Source organism: Melospiza melodia, chromosome 2 (assembly GCF_035770615.1).
Source record: "Melospiza melodia melodia isolate bMelMel2 chromosome 2, bMelMel2.pri, whole genome shotgun sequence".
NCBI classification, from domain to species: Eukaryota; Metazoa; Chordata; class Aves; order Passeriformes; family Passerellidae; genus Melospiza; species Melospiza melodia.
In genome coordinates this window covers 21,198,586-21,218,636 of record NC_086195.1, presented here as the reverse complement: position 1 = coordinate 21,218,636, position 20,051 = coordinate 21,198,586, and the positions used below count along the sequence as shown (strand labels likewise).

Genomic DNA, 20,051 nt, shown 5'->3' with positions numbered 1-20,051 from the left:
TGTAAAGTTCAGTGCTAGCCTTGAGGTACAGGATGGTAAAAATTCTATTTGGCACTATATATTAGAGCAGGACAATAATGCATCCTGGTTTCCTTGCTTTAAAACAGACATTTTTTTGGGGAGTAGAGACATAGCACAGTGTGTGTCCCCACTGAAAGCAAATCCCACAGCAAATGGACCTTTTGTTATGGCTTGTGAGAATGTATAGCACTTCCTAATTTGAGGAAGAAAGTAATAAAAACATGGATGAATGCCCATCCAAATCTATGTTTGTTTGAAAAATCTAGATAAGAGTGTTTTAGAAGATAAAGTCTTAATTGGTTTGTTTCTCAATAATTTAAGAGGAAGGTTAAATGCATGATAAAAGTGTAAGAGGATGGGATTTTCTTCTGTTTTTCTTTTTACCTTTAAGCTACCAGGAAAGCTAATTTTCCTATAAATTTGCTTGAGGAGCCATTGGAGACCTCACATGTTCACTTTGAACCTTTTCTGCCCTGAAGAAAGACAGAGATAAATTTTCTCCTGAGTATTTTTCAGTAATCAAGTTAAAAGTCAAAATCAAACAGTGTGAAACTCAACTTCCCTCTCGTTACTGAGGATTTATTTGCATAGATTTTCCTGCTGCCATAATTTCCTCCTCTTCTTTGTCCAGAAGTCTGGAGACTCTGAGGAGTCACCTAGGAAAGAGTGGTAAGAAATGAATTGTCACTACAACACAAATGTACAGTTCCAGAGGTAAATATGTCATCTGATATTTGCACTTAAAGACAAGGAAAGAGAACATAAATGAAACTTTCACCTCCTCCTTTCATAATGCATTATTAGTAACAATATCTTTTTTCTTTAGGGTTCTGCCATGTGCCCCTCATTAATCTAAAAGAGTAGCACAAGATTAGCTTGATTTATCATTGACATTGTTCCCTGGCCTTAAAAAAATGTTCTCTTTTAATCCACCCCGCTGCAAAAAAAATGCTGAATGACTTTCTAAAAGGTGGGTGAAATAGTTGCCATAGCCTGAAGGCAGCAACAATGTAAATGCTAACAAGTTATTCTGGTTTTACATGTCTGTTCACCTTTATACAGATTCTACCACCTCTGCATCTCATACTGCATGTGTTAATGCTTGGGAAGTTCTTTTGGGCCCTATAAACAATCCCATTATAGTCTTGAATGTAAACTGAAATAGTTTCCTCTAATTCTCTGATGCCTATTTAATAAGCATATTCTTGCTCTGCACATTTATGGAGTGCCTAGCTTTGCCACCCATACACATTCTCCCCTTTTATGATCTTATTTTTTTTCTTAATTCAGCACAATAACTTGGGATTGTGACAATTGCTTATTCAGTTTTAGAGAAAGTAAAAACACAATATCCTTCTCTAAAACCAGCCCACATCTTGAATCCATATGTTTGAGTGTGTAAGAAAATTGGATCTGATGCCCCCACCATGAACAAATTAAGCAAGAAAGGGTGACAATGGTGATGGGAAGAGCAAGGAGCAGTCTAGTGTATAACTGTACCCTTTAGAGTGGCTTAATCAATGCAAAATTCAGAGAAAAGATGCTCTGTTTCATTGTGACCTGATGGATAGCGCATTTCCCTCTTGTCCAATTCAAGTCAGAATACTCTTTTTTAGGGCTGACAAATAAATTTACAATCCAGGCCATTTAGTTCACAACCTGTTGGAGTAAGAAACCTCCCAGATATAAGAGAAGCTTTCTGTGAGCTCAAGTACATTTTCACCAAAGCCTCTGGATCCTGACTGGTTCTCACTGAAGTAAAAGCCACAACATCTGCTGCTGTCAGCACCCTGAGGTTTCACCCAGAAGTGAGAAGCCCAGTACCAGCTGCTTGCCACAGCCAAACCCCTTTGTGCTCAACACCAAGGCACCCTAAGGGCTTCCTCCAGAGCCACCCAGCTCCAGACAGGTTCCTGCTGTCCAGAGCAGCTGTGGCATGCTACCAAAATATTTTCAATTTTTTTTCAGAGGCTAATCAAGTAGCAAGCAGACTGCAAATTCTTCTGGTGTGAAGGTTGCATTGCTGTGGCAGTGCTACCAAAATATTTTCAATTTTTTTTCAGAGGCTAATCAAGTAGCAAGCAGACTACAAATTCTTCTGGTGTGAAGGGCTGCAGAGAACAGCAACATCAGGGTCTTCCTGTTAGTCATGGTGGCTGCCTGCAAGCTACCAGGGGATCTGAGCTGTTGCAGCTTGCACACAGGTGAGGACAGGCTGGAAAAGGGACACTTAGAAGTTTAATCAAATGACATGTTCCTCCAGGCAGCTGTGGCCATGCTGGACCTCAAAATCTCCACAGGAACCACTTGTAATGATCTCACACTAGATTTTAGCATGGGAAGGGACAGATTGCAAATAGAAACATCGGACTTGTTCTTGATCTCTCTCCTCAAAGCAAGGGAGCAATTCTAGGGCTGCAATGGCACTAGAAGAGGGAGGAGCTGGCACTGGAAGAGGTGGCTGCTCCCAACCAAGGCTTTATAGGCTCAGGAATGAAAAATAACAAGGGAAAGAACAGGTTTCATGTTAACACAGCAACTGGAATTTGAGCCTGAAAAAATTCAGGGAGTATTTTTCTTTCTATTTATACAAAATTTATAATGCAAATACAACTGTGTTTTTGTATGCTGTGCCTTTCAGCTCTATTTATAATTTGACCATCATTTTCAATCCTGGCCTGATTAATATTAGTCCATTAAAATCATGCTCAGATTTCTAAAGAAACATTCGGATTTTTATTGTTGTTGGAAGTGGTGAACTCTTGCCTTCCCCTATGGCATGTGTAGGATGGTTTTGCCTTCTGGCAGACTCTTAAGGCAATGTAAAACATTTTCCCATCACATAAGAACCTCAAATTAGGCTCTTGAGGACATTCTGTTGGAATAGAGCTGTTGGTCTTGCCCTGTCTCAGTGCTCCAGCAGATTCAGCCTGTGAACTTGGAACCATGGACTCCCAGCAGTTTGTGTGGAAAGGAGACCATCTGTCCCAGCCCTTGTGCAGAATGGGGCTCAGTGCAAAGCTGGGACAATGCTTCTTCCTCCTCCTCCTCCTCCTCCTCCTCCTCCTCCTCCTCCTCCTCCTCTCCACCAGGTGTTTGTTTGCAGGGAGCCATAGGGTCTCCCCTTCTCCAGGCTGAACCAGCACTGTGCCCCCATCCTCTCCTCGAGCAGGGTGGGCTCATCCAGCCCTGGCATGCAGCTGTGAACCTGTTCCCATCCCGTCCACCCTCTCCTGTCCATCTGGCTTCTGCTGCAGGGGCTTCTTCCAGCCCTGGGACAGCAGCTGCTTGTGGCACATTGACCATCACTCCAGTCCTGTCCACTTCACACACAGCAGCTCAATTTCCTTGCCTGTTCCACATGCAGGGAGATCAGAAGTGCCACTAAAACCCAAATCATCTTTGCTGAGGACTAAAAGATCCCATCCACATGAGTGAGCTGAGTCTGTGCTTCTAAAAATTGTTCCCAAATGTTTGCTCATGCCATGCTCTTCCACGGTGACTGCCCACAGACTCACACCACACACACCCTGCTTTCATCTGAGTGAGTCACCAGCAGAATGTCCTGACCAAGACCATGTTCTAACAATGGCCAGAAAAACACTGTTGTATGCATTTGCCACTTTCTGTGTAAGATAATACCCTCACCTTAGTTCAGCTAGATCAGAAGGATGAATGAATTATTAATCTGGGCAGTGTTCAGATCTGGGGGAGGGGAGAAGCACCAACATTTATGAATTATCTTATGAATACAATATAAATTATTCAGAAGCTATACATCCTTCTCACAAAGGAAATGAAATATTTTTTGGCTGTAGTAGGCTTGCAGACTCCTAAACAGAGAAGGAAAGAAAGATAAATCTTAAAACAAAAATGCAAACAGAAAAATGTAAGTAACCCTGATTTTAAAGACCTCATTGGCAAAGTTTATGCATGTCACATTTACCTGTGACTTTGTCCACCATTTTAGGGGGAAAAAAGTACTTTTTTTCTTAAAATAAACACTTGTGAAGCTCTAGTTTTACTTGAGTAAGTTAATTTCATTTTATTTGTTTATTGCCATGTGTGTGTGTGTGTGTGTGTGTGTGTGTTTGTGTGTTGTAATGAAATCTCATACATTCTGTAATATGCCAAATTTCATTAATTAGAACAAAACCCCTTTAATTGTATTCCTGTCTGTGGTAATTTTACCATGAGTTGAACAAAGCCAGAACTCAACCCTAAAATTTCAGAAATTGGGGGAATGACTATACACAGAATTTTGAATGCACTGGACGTATTGTTTTCCTTTTTGAGCTCACACTCCTTCACAGCTGTAAAGGCTTGTGGTTTAAAACAGAAAGGCAGCTTGTGTGAGTTAGGCAAGTGAGGTCTTCCTGACCAAATTGAAGACTTTTTTTTCTTTCTTTATAAACCCTAGGGGGAAAAAATCCCCAAAAATTTCTTTCTACATTATTTGCAGTAGCTCCCACTCATTGGTGTACTTCTGCAAAGAAATTGTTCTGCCAAATGCAAGTAAAGTGTACTGAAAGTACTTAATTGATCTGCTGATGGATGATGTAAATACTCTCTTTAAAGGGGTACTAATTGTAGAGATAATTACAAGTATTTTAAGGGCCTCTCTTTTTATTGACAGCATTGCTCAATATTAGTAACCCATTTAATGAGCAATACAATCACGCAAAGGAAATGCTTACATTCACTGCAAAATAAAAAAAAAATGCAAAATTCAGTTTAGAGGGTGGAAAAGCAAATTAGGTATCACCTACAAGATGCCCTTTTCTCTCTCATTCATTCTTTCATACTCTGGGACCATCTCCAGGCAAAACATCAAGCCTGAAATCTGTCCACAGCTTCATAATAAAGATCTGAAATTTGCTTTGCATATTCTGAAGAAAGAAAACAAGGGCAAGCCCCTTGGCTGCTGTGAATGGGAATAACTCCAATGGCTGTAGCAGTGCTCTGCTGCACTGCAATTCTTTTCTGGACATGCTTCCTATGATTTGAGGCATTTCTGATGCATGGAAAAGGGAAGGGAGAGCCTGGGATACCATTTCTCTTTGCTGTCTCTCAGAAGTCGTTTCAGATTGATCCACCTTAGGAAAACCACATTGCCTTAATTACATTCATGAGGAACATGATACTTTAAACTATTTTATACCATCATAAATTCTTGTACCTTACCCAAACTCAGTTTATTTTATCCCTTGTTTAAGGGAAGGCATACTGCTGCAGCTACCTCTACATCATGGAAGTTTTATTTAAAATGACACTTAATAAGAAAACTAAACCTGCAACCATTCTAGTTCCCCATTCTAGTTAGTTCTTGGCAAGAACTTGTTCACCTTTGCTTGGACATGCCTTTGAGGGATGAGTAGGATAGCATTTCATCTAAAAGGGGCATTGTGTGGCTGCATGAGCTCAGGCCCTTGGTGGCTGGTCACCAACACCTCCATGGCTGACCTCAGGCTGACCTGCAGAGCAGGGCTTTAGTTTCAGAAGCACAGAACCATTAGGATTAAAAGGTGGGAAAAGACCTTCAAGGTGACAGAATCCAACCTTTGACTACCTACCACTTTGTCAACCAGACCATGGCACTGACTACCCATGTCCAGTCATTTCTTGAATGCTTCCACAGATGATGACTCTACCACTTCCCTGGCTAGCCCATTCCAAAGATTAACAACCCTTTCTCTGAAGAAATTCTTCCTGATATCCAGCCTGAAAATCCCCTGGCACTGCTTAAGGCCATTTCCTTTTGTCCTGTTGCTAGTTGCCTTTATTTTACAAATCAGAAGGGAAATTTGCTTCTCTACAATTCTGTCACTGCAATGTCTTCCAAGAAAAAAAAACAGAAACCTCAAGATAAAACTCATTTCCTACTCTCAAAAAAAAAGTAAAAACATTGAGAAATCATTGTTGCTCTGTTCCTAGGTTTGGGTAGATCAGGGACTGAGCACAGATTAATCCCAAGCTTTGAGTTCTGGTTACTACTGAGAAGTAAAGAGTACATGGCCACAACTGGATGGGTGTTAATGAGGATAATGAGGATCCTGGTACAGCACTAAACAAAGACATCTTGCAGTGCATCTGGAACAACACAGCTGTTCTCCTTGAACTGACAGGATGCAGCAAAGGACTGCTGGCACCTTGGTTCTGGTGAATTCAGTGAGGTCTTTGTGAGGGTAAAGGCTAATGTGTGAGATCCAAGGCATGTGGCTTTAAATGAAGCATGTTTGTATATTGTGTCTGTGTGTTTCTCCTGCAAATACACAAAAATGCACTTAGGTTCTGAGCCCTCACACACTAAAATAAGTAATTTCATGGGATTGTTTTGGCTGATAAATCTGATGATTGCTTGGTTGGTTTGCAGCAAATCTGCAGACTTAGTAAGAGAAGATAACACCAAAGTTAACAATCACCCCATCAGAAAGATTCAGGCAACTGGTACCTTTGCAAGCCATCAGGAATCTTCCATGGAAGCTGATCCTTATAGAACACAAGCTGGTTTGCTTCTCCTGGCACTGGGCAAATGGAAGGGGTAAAAAGTAATTATATTATTTCAGTAACCACACTCCAGTTGCAAATGCTCACATGGCTCTGGCTTGCAGATAAATCTTTCTAGCTGGACTATTCATTACTCTTACAAAAGTAAACATAAACACTGATGAGTGTAGACATAGACTGTTAGGGAAATTCTGTGGTATCTGAAAATCTTGCAGCTTCTCTTACTCCCAAGCAAGTCCAAGTTCATGTGGAGGGACTAGAGAATGTAGAACTGAGAGTCCAAAAGACTAAAAAAAAAACCAAAAAACCCTAGCCAGTGTTTTCTCTGTCTGGAAAGTACAGAGCAATCAGCTTGAAAAATTACAGGCTCTCTCCCCTAATCTTGAAGCTGATTCTGTGAACACTTAGTGCCGAAATTAGACACCATTTTAGGTGGTATCTTTTTAACCTGATGGGATCCCTGTGCTGTAAAAATCCTTTGCATGTTGGTTTATTATTTTTGCCTCAGGGTAATTTCAGTATCTTGCCCCTTTATGTTCTAGTAGGGAAACAAGTGAACAAATGTACAAATATGCCCTGGTAAATATGTAAAAGCACTTCTACTCTTACCACAGAGGGATTGATCTAAATTCATTAACATACAGACATGGAAAACTTGATTGAAAAATTACACTAGAAGTCTTGTAAAAATGTTGGTTTTCCACATAACCTTTATTTCAAAAGCATTTAATTTTTGATAATGTATAAATGTTTATATTCAATTCAGAGTTTTTCTTTAAAAAAAGGAAGAAACATAGTAAATTTAATAACTATAAATGCAAGTGTACTTTCAGTTCCACTTTTTTTTTTATATTTATTAAAATTTTGGGCTCACCTTGCATATCTCAGTTATGTTTTCTCCAGCCTTTCATGGTTGACAGAGTTAGAGATTTATTTTAGATAAGGTAGATAGCATTAGATGGTTAGTAGCCTTAATTTAGAAAAAGTCATAAAACCCACACGAATACAAAAAAAGGTTAAGCTAAACTTAAACCTTAAGCTTAGGTTTGACATGTTAATTCCACTCTAAGGGTAAGTAAAGCAATATTTTAGAATGAGGAATTTTATGTAAATTATTCAAAATATTTCAAGCTGACTCACAGTTTTTCATCCTTCATTGCAAATTTTAATTTAACGAAAATGAAACATTTAGAGTCTTGAAAATAAAAGAACAAAAGATCCTAGTAAGAAAACACTAAACAATGTAATCAGTTATGTTCTTTAAATATTTCCCTTATTAATCAAGAAAAAAGAAAGAAAAAAAGCCAACAGCCTACGTAGAGCAAATTACACAGAAAAATCATGAGCAATTGCAGCCTGTGAAATATTGCCAGCCACAAATTTACCATGACACAATGCAGAGGAAGCTATAGTTTGAAGCCCAAGCTGTCAAATCTGAATTTGGAAGTCTCAAAATGCGTAGTTAAACTTAGTGACATTGGGAAGATATTGAAGGGAGGTGGCCAAGATACACTGAGGAACTGCCTCATTCCCATGATGCCCCCTAACTTATGTTCCTAATACAAAAATTAAAGGAACTGCTGAAATCAGGGAGGAAAAACCCAGCACTGCAGGATTCAAGGAAAAGAAGGATCTGTGGTGGGAGGGAAAAAGGAGGGAAGGAAGGAGGGAGGGAGGGAGGGAGGGAGGAAGGAAGGAGGGATTGTTGATTTGAGAGGAAGGAGAGTTGGCCTGGTAAAGAATGAAAGAATAGTTTTTTGTTGTAATGAAGGTTTGTACTGATTTATTGAACCTGTTTCTCCCTTGCTGCTTAGTCTTTCAAATAATTTTCTGTGTTACTTAGGAACTGCAACAGAAAACAACAACAACCAACAAAAAACAAACCACACACACACAAAAAAAAACCACCCCAAAAAACCTAACAAACAACAAAAAACTCCAAAACAAAACAAAAACACCCCACAAAACATTAATCACTAGGGGTGCATTTATCCCTACTGCATACAGTTTTTTTCCAGTAGTTATAAGGTATTGAAAATTAAGGGTCTTATTATGTTCCCAAGGAAGCAGTGGCAAACCCACTTTTGGTTTTAAGAGGAACAAGACAGAAACTAAAAATTGATTTTATACCTGAATGTCTTAGTTTGAATATCCAGTTTTTAAACATAGCTCGCCAAAGCGTGGAATTAAGAAGTATCTTTTTAAAAATTAAATATTAATTTTTATTTCATTTTCCTTATCATAATACACACATATCATAATAATAATGTCTTTTAAACATCTCCTAGTTCTTTATTTTTAATTTAATTATCAAAAATGAGCCGAGTCTCTTCTCCCTCTAGTGCATTTACATTTGTGCCCATGTAGAGCACTGGCCTCATGAAGAGAGGCTCTGAACTGTACCAGGTCAACTGCAGCCATATAGAAATTAGGACTGAAAGGCAGGCCTGATTCATAGCCTATATCATAGTTTGGTTTACTGCTAGGGCAAGAGGTTTGGAGATTATCCTTGGTTTCTTCTCTTTCTTAAATAAGGCTCTAGGAAAAACCTTTGGAATATGAAAAAAACCCTAAGCCAAACACTTTAGAGAAAGTGTTTGTTTTATAAAAAAAAAAAAGTTGTTTTAAATGTTTAATGTTGTTTTAAATGTTTGTTAAAATTAGAAACACAGTCCACTTTCCACACACCTGCAGAAGTAACACAGGTGCAAATTGGGGTGGCAAAGTAAAACTTCTTTGTTGTTAGGGTATTAAGAGCATGTTTCATGAAAATGTGTATCAAATAACCAACAGGTAAATATTTAGCCAATCACACTTTGGCTTCTCAGAGGTCTGCACTCGAAGGTTTGCTAGAAATACCATTGTGATGGTTTGCTCTAAGCATATCATGTCATAAGGGGGCCTTAGGACTTCTTGCTGCCTTTTGAGGCTCAGTAGTCGTGCTTGCTTTAAGATTCCAGTCAAAGGACATCCCCACCAGCTGCTTCACTGGTTGATTTCCTTAAAAACCTGCTTCTTGCCTGTAACTTTGAGCTCTAGATCTTCCTGTGTTTGTGGGATTGACTGAGAAGTTCTCTGATAGCTCTTTTCCTTCCTGTTCATTCTTCCAGAGGGCTGAGTTACTTCATTGATAAGTTAAATGGATCACTTCTTTAAAAATAAGACAATCCTTTTGTCTTTATCAGTATTCTGTAGTTCCTCCATCACCCTTCTTGAAGAGCAGATAATTGAATGGGACTGCTTTAGCAGACATCACACCCCCAGTGCCAAGCAGAGATTGTTCAGACCCTGTTCTCCTTCCTGACACTCCATTTCTGTGTGCCCAATATTACAGCAGCTCTTGGGCCACTGCACCACACAAGGTTAATTTGCTTCCAGCATTACCATCACATAGATGAATTTCTTCAGAAGCCTTTTCCTCTCTATCCACTGCTCCCCAAAAAGGGCAGCTTGCATCTAGAAATGATACAGCATACCTTGTGTGTTTCAGTAGCCATAGGGATTTGTAAAGAAAAACTATTTTAGAATTCTTGAACGAAAAATTTTGCATTTGGCAAGGGAAGCAATCCATATGTCTTACATTTTGCAACAGTGAATCATGCTTTAAATCCTTAGTAATCCTAGTGAATTAAGTGAAACCTTCTAAAGTGTAAAATATTATACAATGCAATGTCAATATAAACAGGGAACTGTCACAGGCTGCATCTACACCACTCTCAGTCTAAAACAGGAGTGCACTTCTGAAACTGATCTTCCAACCCTCTCCCCATGCTGAGCTTTGGGACACAGACCAGAGCAGTTTCTGAGCATGAGAACTGCCTTCCCTTTGGGTGAAACCAGCCCAACCAGTGCACCTTGAGAGCATGTCCAGGGTGCTCCTGTCAGGCAGGACCAGCCTCTGGCTGGACAGCCCCAGGAGGCACCTGGATGCTGATGTTGGTGCAATGCAGACACTTGGTCCTTGCATCCCTGTTTCGTCCTGTCCACTGCCCACAGACATGTCTGTGTCTTGTTTGTTTGCTCCTCTGCATGCACCCTCCTCATGAGAGGGATTGGGCTCTCCCTCTCCCCTGGGGCTTGTCCTGACAAAGTCCCCCCTGGGGACCAACAGGAATTCTTCAGGAAGGTTAGGCCTTCCCAAGGGCAGACTCCTGGTTCCCAACTCACTTTAGCCACTTTGAGAAGTGTGAGCAGAGCTGCTGCTGCTGCTGGCCTCAGAGGCTCAGATAATCCTCACAGGACCAGGGGAGACATCTGACAGCACTCTCACAACACTCAGGATCCATACACCCCCAGAAACCCTGAGCAGCTAGGGGTGATGATGCATAGTTAACACCTCTCACATCCACAGCACAACCTCCTGCTGAGTCTGGCTTCTCTGCACAGAACTGATCCTGTTCACTCTCTAGGTGTTTCAATCTCTTGCAGCCAGCTCCTAGGTAGAACTACTTTCTCTTCTAAAACCTTTCATGGGAGGAAAAAAAGGTTTGAAATGATAAACTGTCCCAGACATTAATTCAGCACAGCTGGGGCCATGCAACACTGCATGGACGAGGAAAGACAAGAAAAGAGATCATCACCCCTCTCTTCTTTCTATTCCAGACTGGCAGGAGGCCAAACTGGCTCTAAGAGTAAATTAGAGCAACATAAAAAATCTCTGTTCCATCTGAGGATCCTAAGGGACCCATACTGCTAGCTCAGCCCTTCGTGTCAGCCCACTAAGTAGATCAGAGGAGTGTAGATTACATACATCAAAGTTTCTGATTTATTTTACCTTAAGTAATAACAAGTACGTGTTCAACATACTAAATATCTTCCATATAGTAGATAGGAGTGTTGCTGTAACTTATGTAGATTTTTGGAAAATCTAATTCCAAATCTGTTCTTATGATCTTATAGAAAGGAGCAAAACCATATTTGGTGTGATGCCTACCTAATACACAGTGTTCCTCAGCAGCAGGTGTGCACTGTTTGTACATCTATGTACAAACTATGAATAGTGCATCCCTCTTTGCAACCTCTGCAACAGAGTAACAGCCTCAAAATTCTTATCAGAGGTTTTTAGATTAAGTCTTCACATCTCAATGGTGGAATAAAAATGATCACTACAAGGTGCAGGTATTACAGGCCACATGAATCAATCTGTAAGAGAGGAATATGATAGAAAAAGGATCAGACCATGCTTCCTTTGCAAAATCAAAAAAAGTTTTGACAGTTTTATCTTCCAGAAACTTTGAAACAAGGTCTTCCACTTTACTTTTTTATTTCTGATAATATCATTTTACTCAAGAGGTCTACTTGCACAAGTGGTCATGATTTTCAGTCTAATCCAAATATATCAATGAAGTAATAAGTAAAGAAAAAAAACCCAAAAGGAGATGGTCTCAATTCCTGAAAATATCTTAGTCAATCAGAATTTCCATCTAAAATTGAAACTCTTGTTATTAACAAGTGACTAAACGAGAAACCATTTTTTGGTGCTGTGAATCAGTTGCTCACATGAGTGACTCCATCAGAACATTCACCTGAAGAATATCAAATATTGTAAGGATGCTCACAAAATAGAAGTCAAAGCTTGCTGCTACAGAAGTGCTAAATAGTAATAATAATATGCCAAAAGTCTTTACTTTCACTCCACAAATAGTTTGGCAAGACACCTCATAATAGGAAGGATGAGGTTTAACATATTTTTAAGTGTGACAGAGCAAGGGCCTACCATGTCACATTTCCATGTATAGAATATCCACCTCCTGCAATGTGAGAATGGAATAGTGCCCCTCTGTCCCAGTAGTGTGGGGATATCTGTTCAAGTTCAGTTTTCACTATTGTACCTGAAGTTTGCATATGAATTTGTCTTAAAAACTTAAATTAGCAGCAGATACTTTTTTCAATCCATAATAGGAGTAAATAATTAATCTGCATAATCTGCATTTCAGGAGCTTTTTTTTTTTTTGCAAGAATTATTTAACAGAAGTAATGTAACGGAAGAAACAATTATTTACTTTGTAATTATTCACTTTTTCAAGAGAACTTACTTTTATTTAGACAATGGAAAACATGGGATGAGGGGAAAACATAGAAACAGTTACCAGTGCAATACAAGATGATGAAGCACTAGAAAAATAACAACAGGCATCATCTCATAAAATACAAAATATTTTGCCTTATGATCCCATTATCTCCCCAGTAGGCCAACCCTGCTGGCCCTTGACTTTGATTGTTTCAGGTTAGGGTTTCCATTTTAATGAGGGTAAGAAAGCTCAGCTCTGGCTCCCTTCATTTGGAGCTGCAGGGCTGTGGCACTGCTGCTGATCACCATCGCAGCGACACGAGTCATGAAGCTGAAAAACAAGGCTCTTAAAAAAACCAGTGATTTCTTTATACATGGTCACTTTGGAGTCTTCTCTTACACCAAGGCCAAAATTATTGCAATGACCAGAGTAGTGATTCACTCTACTATCCTTTACTCTCCTGCCACTTTATAGTTGGGGATTTTTTTATTTTGTTTTACCTGGAAAAAACCCAAGTCTTTATCATGGGTCTGTGTAGCTCCTCTTAGCCAAGCACAGCCTGAAAAAAGCGCCTTCCTTGATAACCTTCACTTGAAGTTCTCTGCAAGGATTACGTCAACATTAACCCCATCCCGGGGGTGCTGCCTGGCTTGCCAGGCTCAGCTGCAGACACCAGGGCTCCGCGCTGCCCACAGCCTCGGCTGGCAGAGTGGGGGGCCGGCGTGCAGCCCCGGCTTGTCCTGCTCCCTGCAGGACTGACTGAAACTCCCCCAAACACAGGCAGCGGCGGCCGTGCCCAGTCAGAAAAGAGGAAAAGTAATTTCCTTGTATCCGTATGGCGTTGCAATTTAATTTCCTCGCCATCACAATGCTTTCAGTGGCCCACCAAGCTTTCCTTGCCCGCCTCCGTCTCCCTGCCCGCTCAGCAGAGCGTGTGGCCAGGCTGGGCCCGGCTGTCCGAGACCCCGGCCGGGACACGGGGCCTTTCCCGGCTGGGGGCCGGAACACTGCGGTAGGTCCAGGCCAGGCAGCGCAGGATGAGCGTGTGCTGCTCCTCAGCAGCGGAAAGCCCAGCACAGGGCTGGGAGGGCTGCCAGGACAGACCTGCAGTGCTGCGGCTCCCGGCATGGCGCTGTCCCGCTGCCCCCTCAGCCCTCCCGGCCATGCTGAGCCACCTCCCGAGTGAGGGGGACAGGGACGGGACGTGTCACAGCGGTGACAGCTCTCAGCTTCCTTGCTGGGCCACGGCGCCTTGGAAGCTCTGCAGGTCTTGACCAAGGACCATTTCTGATGAGTTTACCTCATTGTCAGTCCACGGCACTTTAAAAGCAAGCAAGCAAACAATAAAGCGCAGGAGCTTAAATTTTTGGCCCATCTCGCTCTGAATCTGGAGGGTGTTTTATGTTTGTTTACATTGCTGAGTAATAAAAACGTAATGTAGGTTTTGCATTTGGAGAAAAATAAGGCGAATGGGAGCTTACTTGGAAAGGGAGACACGTGTCTGCCTGTCTGTCTGAGCGCAGATGGCCTTGCACTGCAGTCTTGAGGCTCTGCATACGAAAATGAATCACATCAGCCCGCAACATTTCCCAGTGTTTCGAGAGTTCTGCTTTCAACACAAATATGAATGTATGTAGCAATGATCTTCATTGTCCTGACTTGGGTGATGTCATATTTTTCCATCAGGATACTGCGTGACAGCACATTTGTAGGCTTTGGGCTAAATATATAACGAGCATGAAATTCCCTTTAATGTCAAAATAAAACTAAAGGAGAAAAAAGAGTGGAAAGGTCATAGGGAAAAAACCTCCAATAATAAATATGACTTTTGGGGCCGCCTGAGTCTGGCTGTCACCGTGATGAGCCCACCGAGGCAGACACCCCGGCAACATCCCGATAATCTTATTATTTGCATGACATTACCCATGAGGCGGGGGGATGGGGAGAGGGGTGGGGGAGGGGAAGGGGGAAGAAGGCCGCCGAAAGCATCCAGGCGGCCCCGGGCGAGCGGGCGGGCCCCTGGCGGTGGTGCAGGGGTGCGGTGGCGGCCGGGCCGTGCCGTGCCGTGCCGGGCGGGGGCAGGGCGGGCGGATGGCGGTGCGCAGCTACTCGCGGCGGTGCGGTAGCGGCGGCGGCGCGGGGCCCTGCGGAGCGCGGTAATGATGTCAGCTTGTTATTTACCTTCCAGCGCCGGGTGACGGCGCAGCGCGAAAGGAGAATCAATCAGCCGCCGGGTGACCCGCCAGGCGCAAAAAACCGGAGCCGGGCGGGGGAGGGGAAGCACATGGAGCCGCGTTGCATCATCCGCCCGGGGTGGGGGGGACACGGGCGGGACACGGGGACACGCGTGGGACGGGCGCGCTGGAGGCTAAAGAGTCGCGGCGCTGCCGCCCGTGGGTGTCGAGCCCCAGCGAGATGCGATAAAGCCCGTTTGTGCTGATTCACAGCCCGCCCGGCTCCGCGCTCCGGGGCGCTGACTGGGCACTGCCGCCCGCCCCGCACCGGGGCAGCGGTGGCGGCGCGGGGCGCGCTCCCGCAGCGCCGCCCGGGCGGTCCGTCCGCGCCGCTGCGCGGGACGAGCGGCCGCGTCCCGGGCGCCGGAGCGCGCCCCGCGGGGCCCTGCGCGGGCCGCTCGAGTTTGGCCGGGCCGGCCGCGGGGCCGAGCGTGCGGGGCACGGAGGGCGGCCGCGGGCACCGCGCGCCGGGCTGGCACCGGGGAACGCGGCGCTGCCCGCGGGCGGGGGAGGGGAGGGCCGCCCTCCGCGTGTGTGTGTGCCTGGTTTGTCACCGGGTTTCAGTTGCGGGGGGGTGTCAAAGCACAACATAACCACAGGCGGGGCGAGGGCTGGCGGCACCCCGGGGCATCCCCGGGGGCGTTGGCGGCAGCGCCTCCTCGAGCCGCGCGTCCCGGCGTGCGGGACCGACGCAGGTGGGGGAGGGCGCGGCCGGTTCGCCCCCCAGCCGCCCCGGCCCTCCCGGTGCGCCCCCTCCCCCGCCGTCCCCTCCCTCGCTCCCGCCCGGTGGCGGCGGCCCCGGGCGCGGCTGCGGCTCCCCCTCGGCGCTGCTCCCGCCGCCGCCGCGCGTCCGCACCGGCCCCGCCAGCCCCCCCTCACCGCCATTCCGCCCCAAAACTTTCCGTTTCCCCCATCCCACTCTCCGGGACTTCCTTGTGCCGCCCGTGCGCGCGGAGGGGGGGGAGGAGGCGTGTGCGGCGGCGGCGAGGGGGGATTCGCAGCCTCCTGGCAGGCTGGCCGGGACCCCGGGGGAAGAGGAGTTGCACCATGCGCGGCAAGTGAGGGAAAGTCTCCGCCAGCAGCAGCGCCGCCGCCCCCCGCAGAAGTTGGGGCTCTCCCCGCCCGCGGGAGCGGGAGCTGTGCCTTTAACGCCCGCTGCGCCGCGAGGTGAGTTCCCGAGGCGGATTATTCATCCCGGGGACCCTGTTGTGGTTTCTTTTTCCCCCGTCTTTTTTAATTATTATTATTTTTTTTTTAATTTCCCCCTTTTCTTACGCTTGTCCTTCCCGGCGCAGCCCCCCGAGCCCAGCCCAGCCCGGGGCCCGCTGCCCCCCGGCGTCCCCTCTGCAGCCTGACCCGCCCGGGGGGGAGGGGGTCGCTCAACCGCCGCTTGTTATGACGAAGTTTTCTCAGCCCGGACGTTTTGGGCTCTGTTTGGGGGTTTTGGGGGTGTTTTCTCCGCGCCGAGGGGATGTGTATGTGTGGGGCTGCCCTACCCGTGGCGGGTGTTTTGCAGCTGCCCCCGGGCAGAGCGACCCCAGGGCGTGGGAGAGGGGAGGGGGGCAGTTTCTCCCTACTTCTGAGACAGTATTTTAATGTATGGGGGTTTATTAAAAGACTAAATAAATGCTCGGGGAGATGGGGAGAGAAATGCGAGGTATTCACGCTCCAGTGTGGAGTTTGCAGAGCCTGGGTGGGGGAGGGGATCCCATTCATCGCCAGGGCTTGAATCAGCAGCGGGCGGAGGGGCCGGTCGCTCCCCTACACCGAAGTTTACTTCCAAGTAGGTAAACAAGTTCGCTGCTCGCCCCCCGCTCCGGGCCCAGCCCGCCCAGCCGCGCTGCCCCCGGCCCCGCTGCCAGCGCCGCGGCAGCCGGCGGGGCCGGGCTGCGGGGAGCCCCTCGGGGCCGGAGCTGCGGGGCCGCCGACCTGTTGCACGTCCCGGGCCGGCGAGCCCAGCCCGGGGCCGGCGGGCGCCCTGCCCCCGGCGCTGTCAGCGGGCCGGGCTCGGTCCCCAGTTTACGGTGCGCGTTCAGCCCCGGCGGTGGGGCTGAGAGATGGGTTCGGTGCGCGGCTCAGTGTCGGTGCGGTGCGGTGTAAAGCGAGTGACCCTTGACCTATTTATGGTGTGTTGCTGGGCTCTGGGCAGGCATCCTGCACGGCGCAACAAGGGGCAAAAACACCAAGCCACACCCTAAAAGTTCGGCTCGCATATTAATTCCTCAAAGTCGGCGTTTAGACGGAATAAAGGCTGCCCTTTATGTGGTGCCTTAACATGCCTCTGTGCTGTTCTCCACGAGGATTCGTACGGCGTTTCTCCCTGCCTGACGCACGAGCCTGGCAGTGTGGATGTGGATGTGTGCGCTGGGGGAGGGGAGGCGGGCTGCTCGGCGGGGCTCACCCACCGCCTCCTCCAAAACCAGAAAATATTGCAGCATAATCTTGCAGAAACCGAAAATATTCCATTGAAAAGACTGATGATTTGAAATAAAATGGAGTGTAAAATTAAAATTTCCGGATTAGTGTTTTAGGCTAATAGTATGAAAATAAACATGTTGTGCCAGAGGGAGATCTGATTGTAGGTAATAAATACGAGGTCTTTACTCTTGACAAATAAAATGTCATGTCTTTCTTCCTTACCCCATTTATTTGAGGTCTTTTAACCGAGACTACTCGTGTGGATGTGTAAGGTTTAACATCATCTACCTTGCGCACCATGTGACTGCATGTACTGGGTTTAGGCCTCTCCCCGTCCTGCAGTCAGTGTTCTCTCATGTACAGGGACATTGGGCAGGTTTTAAATTAAATATATCAATTCTGTGATAGCAGATGTTGTTGGCAAAGAGAGCCAGATTTGTCCTAGTGTGTGTTTTGGCGTTGTTGTTTTTTTTGTTTGGCTTTTTTTTTTTAAACAATTACAGATAATAATTGCAACATCTCAACGACAGCAATAGTAAAACAGGGAAGGTTTCCCACAGAAGATTTGTAGAGGAGGTGGGAGGAAAAAGGAAAGCAAGAGGGGGAGGATGCTATCATATTAAAAATGCGTTAAAGCTCTCTTGTGCTATATGTAATAATGGTAAAAACAGGGCAGATTTGAGCCGAGCTGCTGTAGTTGTCTCAGTGTATAACACGTTCAGTGAGCTATGCAATAACCAGGGGCAGGGCAACCCTGCATGTACAGACTGGGGAAGGAGAGGCTGGAAAGCAGTGCCAGGAAAGGGACCTGGTGGTCCTGGTCGATGGCAAGTTGAACCTGGGTCAGCAGTGCCCTGGCAGCCAGGAGGGCCGGCCCTGCCCTGGGGGCATCAGGCACAGCATGGCCAGCTGGGCAAGGGAGGGGATTGTCCTGCTCTGCTCTGAGCTGGGGCAGCCTCACCTCGAGTGCTGGGGGCAGTTTTGGGTGCTGCAATATAAAAAAGACATTCAGCTGTCAGAGAGTCTGCAAAGGAGGACCATGAAGGTGTGAATGGCCTTGAGAGGAAGCCCTATGAATGAGGAGTGGCTGAAGTCCCTTGGCTTGTTCATTTTTAAGGAGACTGATTGGAGACCTTATTGCAGTCCACAGCTTCCTCACGAGGGGAAGCAGAAGGACAGACACTCTTCTCTGTGGTGACCAGTGACTGGACCCGAGAAAATGGCCTGCAGCTGTGTGTGGGCAAGTTTAGGTTGGGTGTTAAGAAAAGACTCTCCACTCTCCCCAGGGAAGCGATCACAACACCAAGCCTGATAGGGCTCAAGAAGCATTTGGACAATGCTCTTGAGCACATGGTGTAATTCTTGGGATGTCCTGTGCAGGGACAGGACTTGAACTTGATGATACTTGTGGGCCCCTTCCAACTCAGTATATTCTGTGATTCTAAGGTTGTTTTTTTCACCCCCTAAGATGAAAAAGCATGTCTCAGAAGCAAAGAGGATTAAAAATTACGCATACGTGTGAAGACTGGCAACTGCACAACTGTCCAGGTTTCTTAGGACATAAAAAAGCCCTCGGGAGATAAGTTGGCATCTGAATACATCTCCCCCCACCCATCTGATTAAGATGACTCCACTGTTCTCTGTTATGTCACTGCTGTGAGTTATGTTACTGCTTTAAATGATTGCAGATATTCTCTGCAATAAGTATCTAAGGAGCAAAACTAAGTTAAGTCATTGCTAGGGAGGGGGCACCTGGAGTTGTCAGGTTCTGCTCCACCAGTTTGCCCAGTTTTCACCAAATCATAGAATATGCTGAGTTAGAAGGGGCCCACCAGGATTGAGTCCAGCTCCTGACCCTGTGCAGGACAGCCCCAAGAATCCCACTGTGTTTTGAGCTCTTATCACACTTGGTGCTGTGATCTCTTCCTTGTTTCAGTGCCCAGCCACTCTTGGGGTGAGAAACCTTTGCCTGGTATCTAACCTAAACCTCCCTTGATTCCATTTCATGCTGTTTTGGTGCTGTCACTGATTATCAGATGGGCTTTTCTCATTTTTGTGGTGACAGGGACCAGAAGTAGACGTGTTGTCTGCTCGGTATGTCTGATGTGCCGTGGCTCCTGAAGAGCTTCCTGAACAGAGAGCCGGCCTGTGGCAGCAGCAGCTGTTGAAGGCCTGTCATCCCTTTGCTTGGAAGGAGTAGAGAAGAATGTGTCTCAGTGTGGATGGGATCTTATTTCTCAGTAGCTGAGCTAAGTCAGCAGTGGATTGAGTGGTGTGCTGGGTTGGTTCACTGTGGAGGTGAGGCTGGAAAAGCCCTCCCAGGTTTAGGTTTAGGTTGCTGGGTGGTTGCTGCAGGTAACGGGGTCGGTGTGTGTGCCAGCCCCTTGCTCTTTGCTGCTGCTACGAGTCCAGAGTAAGAATTCATCTTGTGTTAAACTGATGCTGTTTGTGTTTTAGTAGTGCCAAGGGGCCCCCATTCAAATCAGGGCCATTTGGGGAATATATGGACGGTGGTTCTCACCCTAAACAGGTTGTAATGTAAGTGAGGGAAACAAAAAGCCAGGAGGGAAAATGCTGGAAAAAACTGACTCAGGGGAACGGCAGCTGATTGTAGTGCTTTATCTGCAGGACCACGGTGTGATCTCAGCTGGTAGGAGAGAGCAGACTTGTTAACACCTGGCAGCACTGCTGCTGGTAAATCTGTGTGCTCTGCCCAAAGTGGGGTGGGCGTCACAACGTGATCCATATCCTGGATTCCCTTTACTACTGCTCTTCTAATTCCTAGTATTTTAGATTATGCACACCAGTCTGCCTATAAAGTGATCCAGGTTTTGTAACTCTTGGGACAGCTTCTTTTTTT

At 45.9% G+C, this 20,051-nt stretch overlaps 1 protein-coding gene and 1 long non-coding RNA gene across 4 annotated transcripts in view; one reads left to right on the top strand and one right to left on the bottom strand.

Moving 5' to 3' along the window:
- Positions 1 to 546: 546 nt before the first annotated feature.
- On the bottom strand, positions 547 to 14,292 carry LOC134415084 (uncharacterized). The gene is made up of 3 exons (XR_010026922.1): positions 14,021 to 14,292; positions 6,473 to 6,545; positions 547 to 677 (listed from the first exon to the last, which is right to left on the bottom strand). It is a non-coding gene; the product is annotated as an uncharacterized LOC134415084 (long non-coding RNA).
- A 1,365-nt stretch (positions 14,293 to 15,657) lies between these two features.
- The window catches only part of TBL1X (transducin beta like 1 X-linked), a 191,593-nt gene continuing 187,199 nt past the window's right edge, over positions 15,658 to 20,051 (top strand). For 2 of the 3 annotated variants that reach the window (XM_063147903.1, XM_063147890.1), the window contains exon 1: positions 15,658 to 15,940. The gene's annotated coding sequence lies outside the window, so the exon portion shown is untranslated. Of the gene's footprint in view, positions 15,941 to 16,513; positions 16,557 to 20,051 lie in introns of those variants that run through there. The other variant, XM_063147898.1, reaches the window with a different exon arrangement.